This window comes from Betta splendens, chromosome 4, assembly GCF_900634795.4.
Source record: "Betta splendens chromosome 4, fBetSpl5.4, whole genome shotgun sequence".
In the NCBI taxonomy this organism is placed as follows: domain Eukaryota; kingdom Metazoa; phylum Chordata; class Actinopteri; order Anabantiformes; family Osphronemidae; genus Betta; species Betta splendens.
The window spans coordinates 2,660,024-2,676,855 of NC_040884.2; the positions used below are offsets into that span (position 1 = coordinate 2,660,024).

The 16,832-nt window shown below is 42.2% G+C and overlaps 1 protein-coding gene across 5 annotated transcripts in view; it reads right to left on the reverse strand.

Annotated features, from left to right (window-relative positions):
- Positions 1 to 16,832, reverse strand: part of LOC114853799 (transcription factor Sox-2-like) — a 191,967-nt gene that overhangs the window by 166,297 nt on the left and 8,838 nt on the right. The window contains exon 5 of one of the 5 annotated variants that reach the window (XR_008694629.1): positions 1,545 to 5,081. The exons of 3 other annotated variants lie outside the window; for them this stretch is intronic. The gene's annotated coding sequence lies outside the window, so the exon portion shown is untranslated. Of the gene's footprint in view, positions 1 to 1,544; positions 5,082 to 10,394; positions 15,513 to 16,832 lie in introns of those variants that run through there. One more of the 5 variants, XR_008694630.1, reaches the window with a different exon arrangement.

A 16,832-nucleotide genomic window follows, 5' to 3' on the forward strand; every position in this document is an offset into this window, starting at 1 on the left:
CAAGCCTCTCTCCGCCTGACATGTTTTTATTAGTTCGGTGTGGTTTTCATTAGGAAAACATACAGGTAGCGCAGCCTCCCCGCCTCCTCTCCTCTGTGTGGTTGTGGGAGGCAGCGGAGCGAGGTGGGCCGCTTTTTACCCCTCTTCTTCTTTTTTTTAACAAGCAGAAAATTGTTTTGTGGTGTTTCACGGCTCACGGGTTATGGTAATCCAGGAGGAGCACCGGTCTGGAAACTAATGAACTCAGAAAGAGCAAGAGGCAGCGAGATGAGGCGGCAGCGGATCGCCGTGCTGGGAGCACAGTTGCTCTCGTATCATTGACGCTTTATTTTACGTGTTCCCACAGACAGAAAGAAGCCGTGGTGTGTTTCATTTAAGTGCATTCAGCTTTGGGGGGATGTGTCTGAGAAACTGCACGGCTGATTGACAGATTCTGGGGATTTGATGAAGGAAATTGTCCAAGTTCAGAGACAGAAGCAGAGTTGACATCATTAACCATGTTAAATCTAATTTCTTCACATTTCTTTAAATAGCGTCATAGTCAATTTTTTTTTAATTTAGTAACTCAATATTCATCTAAATTAGGCTGTTTCATTACATCAAGATGGATTTTATGTGTCTTTAGAAGCTTTCCTAAATGCAGTAGCACTGTGTCTGTTACAGTATGTGCTCACAACTCACCTCTTAAAGCTGCCTTAGTTTCACATCACATTCAGTGTTTCTCCTGAGCATAACCTCAAACCAAAACAAAAGTTTGACAATGTTTCTCTGTTGATGTTATTTCAGAAGCATGTGACATAAAAAACAACCCATCTGCTGTTTGGAGTCAAATGATGTGTGGTTACGGTCAGATTCTGATTCTGGGAACTTACAGTATGAGCCAAAGACAATAACAATAAACAAACAGAGTATTGTTTACCGTAGAATAGTGCATATAGCACAGCGATATGCAGTAAGTGGCAGCGTAATAGACAGAAAAGCTTTACAGGATCACATGTCAAATGAGTGAACAACAAGCGTTATCGTTTTGTCAAGCAGATCACACGTCGACTGTACATTCAAAGAAACGCAGCACAGAACAGAACCACCAACAGGCTTCTCTCAACCCAAAGCAGCAGAGCTTCAGCAGATGCATGAACCACATCAGCTAATTAATAGGCTGCAACGTGAAAGCACACAAAATATAAAATGAGGAAATCTGTGGTAGAAAATGTTCGGAGGTTTTTTATAGTGTAGAAATGTAATGAGCTGCACCCCCTCCCCCTTCTCTCCCACTGTTTCTAACCCCATCAGAGAAAACATATTTCCATTTTAAGGCCTTAAACATGATCAAAGGATCGGCTTAATATAATCAGTTCAAAACCCCATTTATTACCGTCTCCCTCCCTCCCTCCCTCCTCCTGCCTTTTAATTCTCCCTCCCTCATTTCCTCACCCTTTGCCTTGCTCTTCCCCTCCGTGTCTTTTCTTCTCTCCTCATCTGTCCATCCCTGCCCCTCTCTCAGCCCTGCCTCCCCCACTACCTCTCCATTTCATCAGCTCCTGTGTGCGGTGCGAGATGTGTGTGCCCCCGGCTCTATCTGGCCCCAAACAGGTGCTATATAATAGTAAATTAATTAGACGGAGAAGATGCGCCTTGTTCACAGCAAAGCCCCTCGTGGCCTGCCAAGGTCTCATACACACATCAACACCCACAGCAGCAAACGCACACACACAGGCACACGCACACAGACAACACGCACACACACTAGAGCACACACAGACACACACACACACACACACACACACACACTAGAGCACACAGCCACCGGGAAAAAAGCCATCTGGGCAAAGCGAGATCCCATGGGAGGGAGCGTAAATGTGTGTCCTGTATGTGTGTGTGTGTGATTGTGAGCGATTGGCTGTGAAGTTGACTGCAGTGATGGTTTTACATGACAATTAACCCTATTAGCCTCACACTCTCGTGTGTGTGTGTTTGTGATATATAGAATTAGCCCAAAGCCAGACATGCTTTACGGTGCAAGCTGTAAAACAAGCAATAAATACGTTCGCTAAATCAGCCATGTTGGCTAATTGGCGGCCGTTCGATGTGATGGTTAGCATCACAGCAAGTCTTACACATGTAAGGTTTTGCATCTTGTCATGACATCTAGTTGGGAAATCAAGCTCCTGCTTTAATATGTAAACACTGTTGGACGTGTGCAGGAAGAAACTGCACACGTGGAGATAAAAAGAGAGCTGGTCAGATGCTCTGATGCTCAGAAGACTCCATGCACGAACCCGGCCTTCAACAGGTGAGCCTCCAAAATGTGCACCAGTAAACAAAGATACACTGAAGGTTTAGTCATATATAAAAGCGTCGTTGTTTATTGATGAAGAAGCAAAGCTCAAAAAATCCTTTACTGGGCATTTTAAATGCACTGGAAGGAGTGACTAACACTGAAAAAATGGATTTTCAATGACCAGTAACTGCTGGGTGATTGGTGTGTTTGTTCAGCACGCGTGTTGACGCCTGAGCTGTCAATCATCCACTGTACAGCCAGATTTACGTGTTCCAACTTAATGTGTCCACAACCGCGACGCACGACAACGGGAGAAGGAGAGAGGTTGGTGTGAAGCGTTCCTCTACTTCACTGTCAGTGTGGAGATTTGGCTATGAGTGCAGCTCCACTGGCCTACAACTGGTTAACACACACACACACACACACACACACACACACACACGCACAGCCCAACACAAAACACAGCAGAATGAATGGAAACAGCCCGCTCCGTTCTGACAGCCGGGCCTGAAATCAGCAGAGACAGAGACAGACAGAGATGTGAGAGACAAAGCAGTGAAAGTGACAGTTGAGTCTTTGATTGACAGCGCCGTCTTTTGATTACGGTTGTAATTACTGAAGGGAGGTTGGGGGTGAGGGAGTGAGGGAATACAATAGAGACATGCGGGAGGAGGGGGAGGAATCTGGGGTTTAACTGATACAGGGGTTTTAAAGGGTGATGCCAACTGTTTGGATGGAAGCTGGCGTGAGCCCAGATTTAATATCTTGGAATTTGCCCAGATTAATGCAGCAAAATAGGTAAAAGCTGTGAAGTCAATAACTTTCCCTCAAATCCAACTTACACTTTTCTTTACTTTTATTATTTTCCATTTTGAGTTAACAAACATGACAAACCAATCGATACATCACTGTCTATACGTCACTGTCGAGGTCTGAGCGTCGCCGAGCTGAAGGTCAGGAGGTCAAACACAGGTGAAATCCCCATCCTCAGGTCTCCTCGTGCCACTGCTCCCAGCAGCCTGGAGGGACTAGCTGTGCACTTTGCTCTTCGCACACACACATTGTTACACACATGCGTCCACTTTGCCGACAGAGTCTGAGAGCCGTCCATGTGTCGCAGAGATTTAGTGATTAATCAAACAGAAAAGCGGCCGAGGGAGAGAGGGAAAAGAAAGGAGGGAGGGAGCGGGGCCAAGCGCGAGGCCCCGACGTCGGTGCCCCTGAGTCCTCCAGGACTGTGTTGGATCATACACTCCACAAATATTAAGATTGGAGCCCCAGCCAGGCAGACAGCGTGTGTGTGTGTGTGTGTGTGTGTGTGTGTGTGTGTGTGTGTGTGTGTGTAAGCCCCTGTAGCAGATGGTCGGGGATGTTCGTTTAAGACAGACGATTGATTTTAGGAAACAGATATCCAGCCTCGTTAAGCAGAAAGCACCTCTGGGATCTGCTGAGGGAGGCTTGGATGGAGAGAGAGAGAGAGAGAGAGAGAGAGGGCGAGAGCGCTTGTCTAACCTCTGCCCCTTCAAACTGCAGAGGGATGGAGGGAGAGGGAAAACGAGGAAAGGATAAGAACACGATAGAGGAGAGACAAACTGCACCTATTGAACTTCATTACTGCTGCCAGAGACACAGAGAGGAGGAAAGAGGAGAAGAGAGTGGGGGAAAGAGGAGAGGATAATGGGGTTAATGCCAGCAGACAAGCAGCACTGGTGTTGGGGGTTAATAACACACACACTCGCTCGCTCGCTCTCTCTGGGGAGGAAACTAGGTGGGAAGTCTGTATTTGATCTGCGGCTAATACATTAAATGTGTATGAGCACACACTCATGATGAGTGACAGAGCGTGTGAAAAGTGCGTGTGTGTGTATTTACAGGTCTGGGTGGAGGCTCAGCTCCGTGTGTGAAGCAGCAGGCAGATGAAAATCACACATCATTTAATAAACTGTTCCTAAATGTAGTGCAGGCTAATCCAATTACCCAACACTGGCATAACATCATTATAAAATGACTCTCCTGTTGCCGGTTCAATGCCAGGAATCCCAGACACCAGCAGTAAGGCTCATGTTTTATTTCCCCTAATCCACCAAAACAGTTCACTGTTGCCCCACTTCCACCCAACACGAGTTCCTACAGAAGGCAAGCGTTTAATGGTCATACATATTTACTATGATTAAAAAAAGGAATAGCTCCTTCAAGTAACTGTTGTTGTTTTTTTAACTGTCTGAAGTGAAACTTAATTGTTGTGTATGTAATAAATAAAAAAAAATTACATTAATGTGTTCATGATGTTATTTTAAAAACACTAGAACAATCTGATGGAGGTGGAGAAACAGACACATGCACAGATTCAGTTTGTATTTTTGTAGAGACCACAGTAAATAATGAGCTGAGCAATCTTTTCAAAATAAAACAAGTAAAGTAAAGCATAACTGACTCTATAGCGATTTAAAAACCTTATATCCAATAACCGCCTCACTTGATGCTGTGAAACTGTAAATCAGATTATTAAAGCCTGAAATTGAAACAGTTAATTAGTAAACATTACTTCAGAGAGTTTTTTCACAAAGTGTCAGTCACATCTTCAAATTATCCACTTAACTTATCCCACTATTCTAGTTCCTCTGATAATGTATAAAACATTGTACAAACAGTAAGTAGTATTTTTCTATATCTAAATTCCTTTGTTATTGTTCATTTCTGTATTCATGCCTTAACTATAAGATGGATGGGACCGGCACCGTCATCTGGACCCACACGTTGTTCTGGATTCTCCTCCTGGTGCTAATCAGAGGTGACATTGCTGTGGAGGTGAGCAGCAAAGAGAAGATTGGTGTATTTATTTATTTATTTCCCTGTAGTGAATGCAAAGGTGCGACCTGTTGGTGCAAAATCAAGCCTCTCTCCCTCCCCGCATCCCTTTAATTGGCTAAAATTATAGCCTTTCATCAATACTTCTTTAAAAATGCTTGGCGCCACTGCGATTTCTCTCTCGTCTCCGTTTTTCCACCCCCTCCCCCCTTTTCTCGCTTTTTCCTTTATTCAATCAAATCATGGTCAGTGTGGATACTCCGCTGAGGCCACACTGGAGCCAAGTCTTTGTGTTGCAGCATTAAGAAATTAGGATGGAGACTTCAGCACAGAGGCAGAGAGGAGAGGTCTCATTAGTCCACACATCACAAAGAGGAAGATTATCAGCCTGCATACAACAGTTACAGATTTAAATGACATTAAAAGACATTAAACGGAGCGGCTGGCGTTTTGATATGATACCTCTGTCTGAGGGAGAAGACAAAATCCAGAGAGGGGCTTTCACCTTTTAAATATTACAGTGCTGCTATGTGATACCAACATCAGAAAGGTAAATTACAGCCACACCAAAGCAGACGACAGCCATTATTTAAAACACGGCCTGACACAATTCTCTCTGTAAAGGATTCAGTTTACAAACAGCTGCTGTGAGAGAAATTATAATTCTTAAAAGGACCTTTGTAAATTTCCACGATAAATAATTTTTACTAACTAGTTCGATCAAACATTGAAGATTTAAAGAACCTGCGTCTGTTTGTGTGTCTGAGTATAAGAGGAAAAAATAGCTAAATAGATGTTTGCCTGTGTTTGTTTTGTTCTTTGTGTGTTCCCTCGCATTTTCCCTATTTACTGTATGCACCAAACACAAATTCACATCACAACATTCAGTTGCGCTGAAAGGCGACGCAGCACTCCTCGCCATCCACGTGTAATTTCTAATGAATACATTCACCCCCCCTCTCTTTCTGTCTCTGCCTTTTTTAGGCCACAATCATTTGTCATTTCAGGAGCCCTTTTTGCTGTAGAGAAATGCTCCATTATCCGACCCGACTATCTTTTCTCCTTTCTGGAGTGTCTGCATGAAACAGAGCAGCGGGGGATTCACACACACAAAAACACATTACAGTCAAGCGACTCGCACATATCTTCAGTTGAAAGCGAGAGAGACAAATATAAGGATGTCTGTCCTGAAGCCAAAGTGACTGAAGCGCTTTGTCACAGCGGCCAAATAATATTATTTTATGTGAGCCGTGAGACTCTGATGTTGATTTATTGCAGCAGCCAATAAAAACCTGTGTTAATTCCCTATAAAGCATTGCATTGTGGGACAAATGAGGGGTGGTATAATGGAGTGTGATTAATCACATTACAGAGACATGGTGTGGTGACACCACGTCGCTCCCTCACACACACAGGTTACAGTCCTGAGTCATAACTGTCAACGCTACCGTGGCTCACGCCGACTTCCACGGCACATAACATGATAATACACACATCAGAAAATAAATTAGGCGCGACACACTGTCATATCCAATTACACGACTAAGAAAAAGTCCCACTTGTAATTCTGAATATTCCAGGAATAAATGTTTCAGTATCAGATTATTTTAATTAAAAAAAATAAAGAAACAAAGCTTCAACATTAAAACACTACGAGAAAACATTGTTGTTTTTTTTAAATAAAACTGCCAAAAATGTTTATTCTGCTGAATATGTCTTTTGCTCTAAAATATCTGAGATTTAATAGAAATCTAGTTGCTGCTGGTGCACCTATTTCTAGTCTTTAAAAAAAAACCTTAAAAAAGTAAAAGCATGAAAAACGCTTGTGATATGCAGATTAAAGAGCGTTTCCACTGTAGCCTATTAATGCTGCATCCCAGCTTGGCTCTCGGTCCCAGCAGCAGCTCATCACGCCTCAAGTCTAGTGCTGTGATGCCATCTATTGGAGCTCTGGCTGCTCCGGAGCTCTCTAAAGCAGGACCAGACAGAGGGAAGAGCCTCCTCACAGCAAACGCACGGAGCTGCTGCAAGCTTTCAGAGACAGAGCAGGCATGGACACGAGTAAAAGGGTAAGTACACTATTAAAATAGAAGATTAATATAGACAGAGGAGTGTGGGAAATTAAAGGAAATTTGTTCTTGCGATTTTCTTTTGTAAATACATTGCAGCATGTTTTGCATGAATGTTGATAGTGAAAACGCTTCAGTATAAACAAAGGAACTGAACTGAATGAATCAAGGGCTAGATGACATGGATGACTTCAATAACATCTGTATGAGTCGTTCTCTCCTGAAACGACACCCAGTGCACGTTGATAGCGTGGTTTGTGAGCTATCTCAGGATTCTGGTCCACAAAGGGAAAACTGAGCGACAGTCATCAGTGTGTGAGTTTTATTGGGTCACACACTTTCATCTGTCAGATACAGTAGGACTGAAGCCTTGACCCTGTCCTTTTAAACATGTGCGAGTCAAAATAAATACACACTGAATTTTTTTTTTTTTTTATCGTCATAATATTAAGACTCAAATCGAACGTGATGTCAACTGCTTGACATTTAATATCTATAAATCAGAAGATTCTATGTCAACAGAAAACACATTTAGAGGACAACCGCTATGAAACAGCATTTAACCTTCATAAAAACATAAGTGTTGAAAATTATAGAATGAGATTCATACATTGCTTCATGTTTGGAGAAAGACAAGGAATGTGTGAGAGTGACTATAAAGAGAAAAATAGATAAAACACCCTCTGGAAGGAAGAAATCCAACATCGTCGCATATATTGAAAATAACTGCTGCTCTATGGTCCAGTTCACAGGTCTGCATGTACTGAACAGTCCCTATTAAAAGCATCCAAATAGACACGGTTTGTGTGTGTTTTGTATAAATTTCCACAGAGTGATTTCTAAATTACAAACATCTTTGTTCACAGAATCCGGTTTGCTTTAAGACCTCACTGTTGTAGGAGTGTGATTAAAATCCTTCTGTGTGCTGCAGATAATGAAAGCGATCCTCCTGTTCTCACTATCTTTCCTCTGCGGGTTCTCGCCCGGTCGCTCCCTTGTATCTTTATTTCTTTTTGGTTTTACTGCAGGGGGCACTGATAGCACGCTGCTGATACACACACCAACACACGTGTGCGCGTCTGCACAAACACGCAGAGGCAAAATCGGGCGCGAAGGAGCAACTTAAAGATGCGAGATGACTCTGAACAATAAGCATGGGGAACACTGAAGAAATAACACAACTCAGGTTTTCCACTTGATATCTGCATGTTTTAGCTCCACTTTAACGAAGCTGCTTCAATGCACAAAATTTCCAGAAGCCAAAGTAATAAATGGGATTCCTTTCTACGACACCATGTGATCATTCTGCGAACGTGAAGTCAACACTAAGAATACAGACAGTGAGAATGAAGAGGAACCCGCTCGGCTGTTCATGGAATCCAGGTCCAAGATGAACAGCGTGTTAACGCTAAAACAGGTGAGAAGGGTTAAAGCAAAAAGACAATAAAGCTCAATTAAATTAATGGTGGTAAAGTTTTGATGCGTGAAGAAACAGACTTAACTGTATGTACATCAACATTGGCCCTTTAAGTCTGGAGAACAGGTGGTTGTGTTGCTTCCAGATCATCTATTCTTCTAGAGGCTCAGTACGAACATCTTTATGTAGCAGCTATAATGTACTATTTATTACTGTTAATAATGTTCGTAGAGACTGTAAGTGGGCTCTGCAGTCAGTCCACACGCCAACACATGATATTAACTTTGTGAAGTCATTCAGATGGAAAAATGATCGAAAAAGTCAGCAAGTGTCCCACTATTGTTGATGATAATTGCAACCTTTGTGAGACAGCTACACCTTTTGTGCTGGACAACACAGCAGGTAACCAAACACTGGGCACAGACGCAGGAATGTGACTCTTTAGACAGTATGAGGCACAAACTAATGGAAATTTTTTCCTGAGGCTACAGGTCGCATTTATGAAGGTCCTGGTTAAATGTGATGCCAAAGTTAAAGGAGTAGCTGCCTGGTGTTCAGCACCATGGACAGCACCACTGGGTCCAAACACACTTTCTGTATGCTGTTGCTTTAGTAAAATGATTAGGTTATATATAACGTTTAGATGTAGAATTATTCTACATTTATTTATTCCTATTAGAGGCAACTACAGTGAACATTTCTGTTTATTTAGATGTGTGAAAAAGGAGGTAACAAAGCGTTTGAGTCGGTCCCATATGGCTCGGAGGAACGTATACAACCATTCACAGGGTTTTTCTTTTCACGGCACTCGTCTGTGAAATCCCAGCTCAAGGTGAAATGCTGAATAGCACAGCCCAACTCCACTGACCTTGACTGAAGACAGCTGTTCTCACTTAACCCCTTTCAAAAAGTTTGCCATTCCCATTAAAAGGTCGTTAAACCAAGCTTCACTTAAAAGAGTCCCGGTAACGTCATTCTGGAAACAATAAAATAAACATGTAGATGGATTCACTGAGTTAAACTCACATCATTGGCAAAAAATTATATATTTGTTTTGTTAAAGTTTCAATACGTTAAGTGTGGACGGAGCCTAATGTAACTAAAGCCACAATAAGTAACCCTGGTCATCAACAACGACTCAACACATCTATACTGTGACATGACAGGGTCTTCCATCGCAGATGCTGTTGACTGGCAACACAGCCTGCTCATCCATCATGAATAGCTTGAATCCATCTATTCATCCATCCATTATCCCAGCGGATTTGTCTGTTAGGGGCCGTGAGGGCGTACGTGTCATGTGGTGAGAGGCAGGTTACAGCTGGGACAAGTCCCCGTTCATCACACAAAGACTAAAGCTGAACCTCAGTCACACCTCTGGTGGAGTCACAACAAGAAATTAAAGGTTGTTGTATGGACTATCACAGATGTAAAGCAGTATACAATATGTCAGGTATCATTACATTTAAACTCTATACGCAGATGTAGCATTAATCACAATTTACCCAATTTAATGACTAATATTTAAGAGGCAACGATTCCCAGTGAGATGATGCTTCGGGCAGCTGTGATTGGAAAACTGAAAGCTAAACCGAGTAAGTTTACAAAACAGAGGTTCTGAACACAAAACACAAGGGCTAAAAACGATGATGCCAGAGATATTAGCTTCTCATTATGCTTCTGTTCAAGGGCGTCAGCATGACTTATAAAAAATATTAAAAAACTGACTGAATGGAAAAATCTGCTTTTCAACTAAAAAAACTAAGATACTGTGAATGAATGTGTCATTCTACCTGCTGTCAACTGCACATCTTAGTTGTGGTGCAGTATTTTCATTATGTATGTTTATATGTATATTATTGAATATATGTTGATATGTGTCCTATCTGACCAAAACAAGGGTCTCATGAAGGCATTTGTAAAGCATATTACTGTGACGTAAATGCTAGACATTACTGACAAAAACCTACAGATAAAAACTTAGTTCACTTAAAGTACCTTTGGCAATTGAAACCATAATGTTTCTCTTTGGACATCATCTAATCTTGACTCGGCGCCCACCTCTGGGTGCAGAGCCAGTGTTTGAAACCCACTTGCGTACTGTATAAGGGTGACGGCCGTGGACTGCGAGGCCACTGGGTCTATCTGATAATTGACTGTCAAATAAAGGGCTGTTCCTCTCTGGAGTCCTCTCTGACACCCACATCAATCTGTCTTCACTTAGAGGAGGCCTAGCCCAGGCCTTCAGCCGCCCCCCTCCACACTATTCATCCATCCACCACTTCATCCCTCGCACCCCTCCTTTTTTCCTCTACACCCAATTATCCATCCATCTATCTATTGGCCCTGACCATTTATCCCTCAGCCTCTCTCCCTCCTTCGCTCTATCCCATCACCACCACTTCTCTTGACGTGGTAACAGCTGTTTGACAGTAATGGCCCTAAAAGCAGAGCAGGGTGCCAGTCGATGTGCGTGTGCGGCTCTGTGTGCCTTTACATGTGTGTATGAGATAGCCGAGAGGCCTTGAGGCCTCAAGAGGCTCGCACACACTCACTTCCATCAGCGACAACCAATGGCTCACACAAACATGCAGACAACTGTATGCCCACAGACGTCTCAGTCAATATTAGGGGTAGGTCTATTCAGCCTCACAGCTGGCGCGTTATTGCAAATACCATTTCTTAAGAGAAATGATGAGAAACACACTCGTATATAAAAAGGCTAAAAAACTATTTATCAAAGTAACGTGTGTTGCTGAAATATCGCTGTAATTGCACTCAAATGAAAGACTCCAGCTGAAAACCTGGACTATAGAAACTGTGTGTGTACATATGGAAGCATGTTTAACTGTTCCCTTTAGAAACCGTTTATTAACAGCACTAATTTAAACATGTCACAAACTCCCATGACATTAAATTATGTTTACAATTTATGCAGTATTTGTGTGTGCGCGTGTGTGTGCGTGTGTGTGTGCGTGTGCGCGTGTGTGCATGTGTGTGTGCGTGTGCCTCCACTTTGCAGGCTGTGTATTGTGATGCTGTCACCGTGCTGTTTGATGGATAACAGAAGATTAGCAGCGCCTCATCCTCGGCTCATCATCTGCATCGTTTCTTATAGATCCACACTCTCTCTATTGCACATTCACACTGTTTCTTATCCAGCTCAAAATCTCAAAGCAACACAAACACAGTGATGTACTTTACTTCTGCACATCCATCATTTGCTTCCTTCATCATTTGGTCTGTGATGCTCATTTCTCACTTTTCTTTTTTTACATTTACAACATTTAATTGGCTTACAATTACAAATACAGAAAACCTAAAGCACTCCAAGGACATAATGCAGGAAAAATAGTAATACAAATAGGTAAAATACGGAAACAAAAAGTAGGACAATATATAAACTAAATGAATTTAATGTAAGCAGCACTGATCCTGGCGAGAACGTGTCTGAGAAAGACAGGATAAATATTTTAATATGGCTACAACATGAGCATGTGGTGCTTTTACTGCAGCTAAATCAAATGAAGGTACGTGATAAAACTGTTTTTTACTACATTTGCTACAGTCTATTACATCTATTATTTTATTTAAAAAACCTTAAAAAGATATTATCTGTGGCAAATTCTAAAAAGGTAATAAGAGCATTTTGGAATAAGAGCATTTATGGCAATTAACTTGTTCTGTACTTGTAAAGTACAAAAAAGTACAGAAGAAAAGAGTACAGGAACTTGATACTTCACTTGTAGACACACACCGACTTAAGGAGAAGTTTAAAAACCGACGAGGAGAGGTTTAGAACCATGAATATGAATGTATAAAGCACACCGTGGAAGAATAAACCCATCCACAGAAGATCAAGGTAATGGAAATGCCAGAGTCCTTTAAAAATCTAAAAGTACATAACTAATATCTTAATTTGTATGTGCTCCTTTCTTCGGCCTCCTACCTACAGTATGCAGCAAAAGCAGAAGATGCTTTTCAAGTGTTCTTGAGTCGGTGGGGCCTATAACGAAACATGGCAGAACCCAACGTACAGAACAACAGTGTCAAGGTTAGGAGCTTTCGCGCTAACCTCAATAAAAGCCACAAACTTTACTGGAGGAATGCATTTTCACATGCAGGGTTCAGGGGGCAGCTATTGTGGAATGCTGGCATAATAGAAAACTTCTAATAAAAGGGGAAATCAAACTTTAACAATAAACCTGCCCTTTTCCAAGTGGGTGGTGGAAGGTGCTAAGGTCAGTAGCAAAGAACACTTTAAATACAACCAGAAGTTAAAGAAGTATGCAATTTATTCTTTAATATTGTGTTTCTCAGAACTTTAACAATAAACCTGCCCTTCTCCAAGTTGGGGCAGTAGCTGACTGATGTACAGATGTTCATAAGGTCATTAGCAAACAGCTGATTAAATACCTCAAGACTTTGAATAAGTCAGACTCGGAACTTCAGGCCAAACAACGTAGATACACAACAGATCGGAAGAATGCTGCCCTGTCCAATGATCTCCACCAGTCGTTGGTGTGAAATTTTTTCCACGTTATCGCTACGAGGCCATTGCTGACTTCAGATGAGCTGCTCCAGCCTCTAACCGGGAGCTTTAAACAGCTCCACTGTCGCCGCCTCCTCTCTGTCCACTAATGCAGCTCCTAACACGCTCATCGCCCCTTGCTATAGCTCTCATTAGCTTATCAGGACAAGACAAAAGGGAATATTAACACCTGCTAGCCTGCTCAGGGGCCAAGCTGAGGTGTCACATCCAGATAGCAGGTATTAATGAGAGTCTCCCCATCTTTGTCCACTGATACTGCTCCATAAGCCTCTCACGCCTTATCGTCCTAAGACAATACCCCCTGTTCCTCAGCGTCTACTGTGGTGTATTTACGGAGGTCAGTTACATATTGCACCAGCGACCGGGTAGGTGCACCTTAACCCCCCTGTATCCTCATTACCTTATCTCATGAAGACAAGGCAGCAAGGAGGTAGCTTTAGTTAGCTTAAGGTCTGACTGATCGACTTTGCTAGCTTCTGGATTAGCCGTACTGCTAGTGCGACTCCCCCAAGTCCAAGGTGAGGGCTGTCTTAATGCAGCAGCTTTGGGGCAGAAAGCTGCCTAATTTCAGCTTCTATCGCAGTGAGCAGGGCTTCGGGAGGCTTCGCGAGAGTCACAGCGAGCAGCTGCTAAGACAAAATAGCGCAAGGTTAATCCCGGCAGTGGAGAAGTCAGAAGGTATTAGTGGAAATTTAAATGAAGGGACCAACACGCACCTGTTTAAAACTTCAGGGAGGGTGAATGTACGTTATTACCACAGCAGCTTTTCAAAGGCTAATACGCAAAAGCACAAACCGGAGTAACAAAGTAACTCTGCAGCGTTTGACAAATTCAAATCAGGATTAAATTCTAGCCATGAAACCAAAGTCAAAGCATCACAGGTGGAGCTGAATGGTAACGAAATATATCAAGAGATGGTTCTACAATTTGGACCATTAGATTCATTCATAAGGTGAGAATGGTCAAAACACGTCCTGATAAAATAAACTGTGACCTCAACTATAAACAGAGAAGCAGAATTATCACCGTTCAGAAAGCTTCAACTTAAAAACAGAGATATTCCAAACTTTTGAAGATAAAGAAAATACGTTTGCTCAGTGTCTCAACATAATGGGCTTGAACATTGCACCAACGTCAGAGCCTAAAACAGTCATTAATAAGTTCACAGCATCTCAAAAAAGCACCAAAACAAAGTTGGTAATCAAAACTCAAAAAACACTCAGTACAACATGTACGACTCAAATGTGTGTGAATATGCTGTGATGCATAATCTGCAGGTGTTCGAACCCTGTGTTCTCAAAGACCTGCACTGAATCGATCCAGTTATTACAGTCGGCCCTGAAGGAAAGGAGCATATATGACTGTATGACACACACACACACACACACACACACACACACACACACACACACACACACACACACACACACACACACACACACACACACACACACACACACACACACACACACACACACACACACACCATGTTGAGTCACCCGTGGAATCGGGGTTCGGGGGTTAAGTACAGAAGCTGTCCAAATCAGCAGGTCAGCTGGTGGGGAGAGGGACTGACGGGCTTAATGACAGGCTTGTGCTGCTAATGACTGCCTGCACGCAGCTCGCCGGGTGGAAGAAGACCCTGACTGACAGACGCACACGCAGGCAGGTGTGCTTTCACACGCACCCGCGCGCTACACGCCAAATCAGCGCTCGGCTTCTCCCGTTCCATGAGAAGTAATTGGCGGTGAGCCCCGAGCGCGCGGCCCTGAGCGGAGACGCTCCGCCCTCTACTTTAACAGCCCATTAGCTGTTATTAGAGAGTCCTCAGGGACCTGTACGGGTCAACACGCTGCTAACCCAGCAGAAATTAATAGCCCATGAGATTTAATAGAGACAGCGCTGCTACAGTCAAACCCGCAATGACTTATGACACCACAGAAGCTGAAAATAAAGATGAAATATGTATTTTCTACTTCCAGACAGGATGCTGGCCGGTCCCTTATATAAATGAACTGTTAGGACCCCTACACTCCAACATTAATTCTGTGTTAAGGTTGTATTTTATCTTATTGGTTAAGTTTTCCAATGCCATATATTATAATGTAAGGTGCTGCATCTAATCTAGCATACAACACAAGCTGAAGACAAAATATGCATTTTGACTTGAAAAAAACAAAACAATTACAAGAGCTATTACTTACAGTGGGGTCCAGAGTAGTCGAAAACACTATAAAAAGGGCGCGACCACAGGAGAGACGTGCTTCTTTGTCTCTGACTCACCCACAGCTGATTGGGAAGCGACGTTTGTTTGTAACAATCCAAGCAGCGACGCGTCCTGCATGACTGAGTGACTGTAACCCTCCAGACACACGGAGACCCTGCCTGTTGGCGTGTGGCACACAGATAGCTCATTAACCATTCGGTTCCATTAGAGTATTTGTTCTAGTGCAAATCCTGACATTTCAACACGCCAGCGGAGGAATCGGCTCATTTGAATGCGACTTGTTTATTGTTGCTCGAATACACTTTGTGAAAAAGTGTTAAACTATTCTAATAGCTTTACTGGGTGCAATCACAGAAAGCAAGACCTTAACAGGCATCAATTCAGTTTAGTGATAAAGAACGATTTATAACAAAAAGCATTTAAAGGCACATACAGTAAAGTTTGAGGCCTTAAAAAATAAAAGAAAGAACATAAATGTAAATAAATGCTGAAGCGAATCCTTAGGAGGACATTTGTGTGACCGTGTGGTGAAGTCATTGTGGTCACACCATCAGAGAACTGTTGCTTCTGTATAATTGGACTGACACACTGATAAACTAGTCACTAATCACTCCTGTATAGTTTATACGTCGTCATCTAGTGGTCACTGACAGGTGTGATGATCATGATTGTTACCAGACACTGATGTATATGTACAGTAATAAAGTGTATCGGAATGTTTGGATTAATAGCTGAACAAAGATTCCTCACTTTTTCATGTCCAACTCTCAAAGGGATTATTTGTTGTAAACTCACTAGTTTCATCTTCTTCAGAGAAACGAATGCTCTGCAAAGCTTTTTCACTCATGTTAAAGCAAAGCAAAAGCTTAATCAAAAAATTGCTGAATTATCTCCGACCCTTGTTAAATCTCCACTGTGGCTCTTCAGATATGTCACTTTTTAAATTAGAGAATGAGAAAGAACTTGAGAAACATGCAGCAGTGACCATGGCTCAGCTGAGTTTTCTTCACTCACGTGCAAATAACTTGTTTCAAGTTGTCACCAATCCAGCTCAACCACACACTGTACAGCTCCGTTAGCACACGGTAAAACATCATCTGAAGCTTTTTTTAGCTACTGTGTATATATATATATATATATATATATATATATACACAGTACATATGTGATGAAAACTATCATAAAATGGAGGTTAAAGATGGACTCCTGTTTAATGTGTAAACAGTAATGAAGACAAATAATCTATGTACATATAATATATATCAATAATTTATGAATCTTTGATCTGTCCAGAGTGAACAAGTCACCACCACGCCCCTTAAGAGGGTAAAGTGGTTCCGATGATGGATGGATGTTGTATCATTGCTGTGGATCTTAAATTAAAGTAATGACTACATTTATCAAATCTATTAAATACTACATAAAATGATCAAGTACTACAGTTAAGTACTTTTGGTTGTGAATGTGTAAACACAATG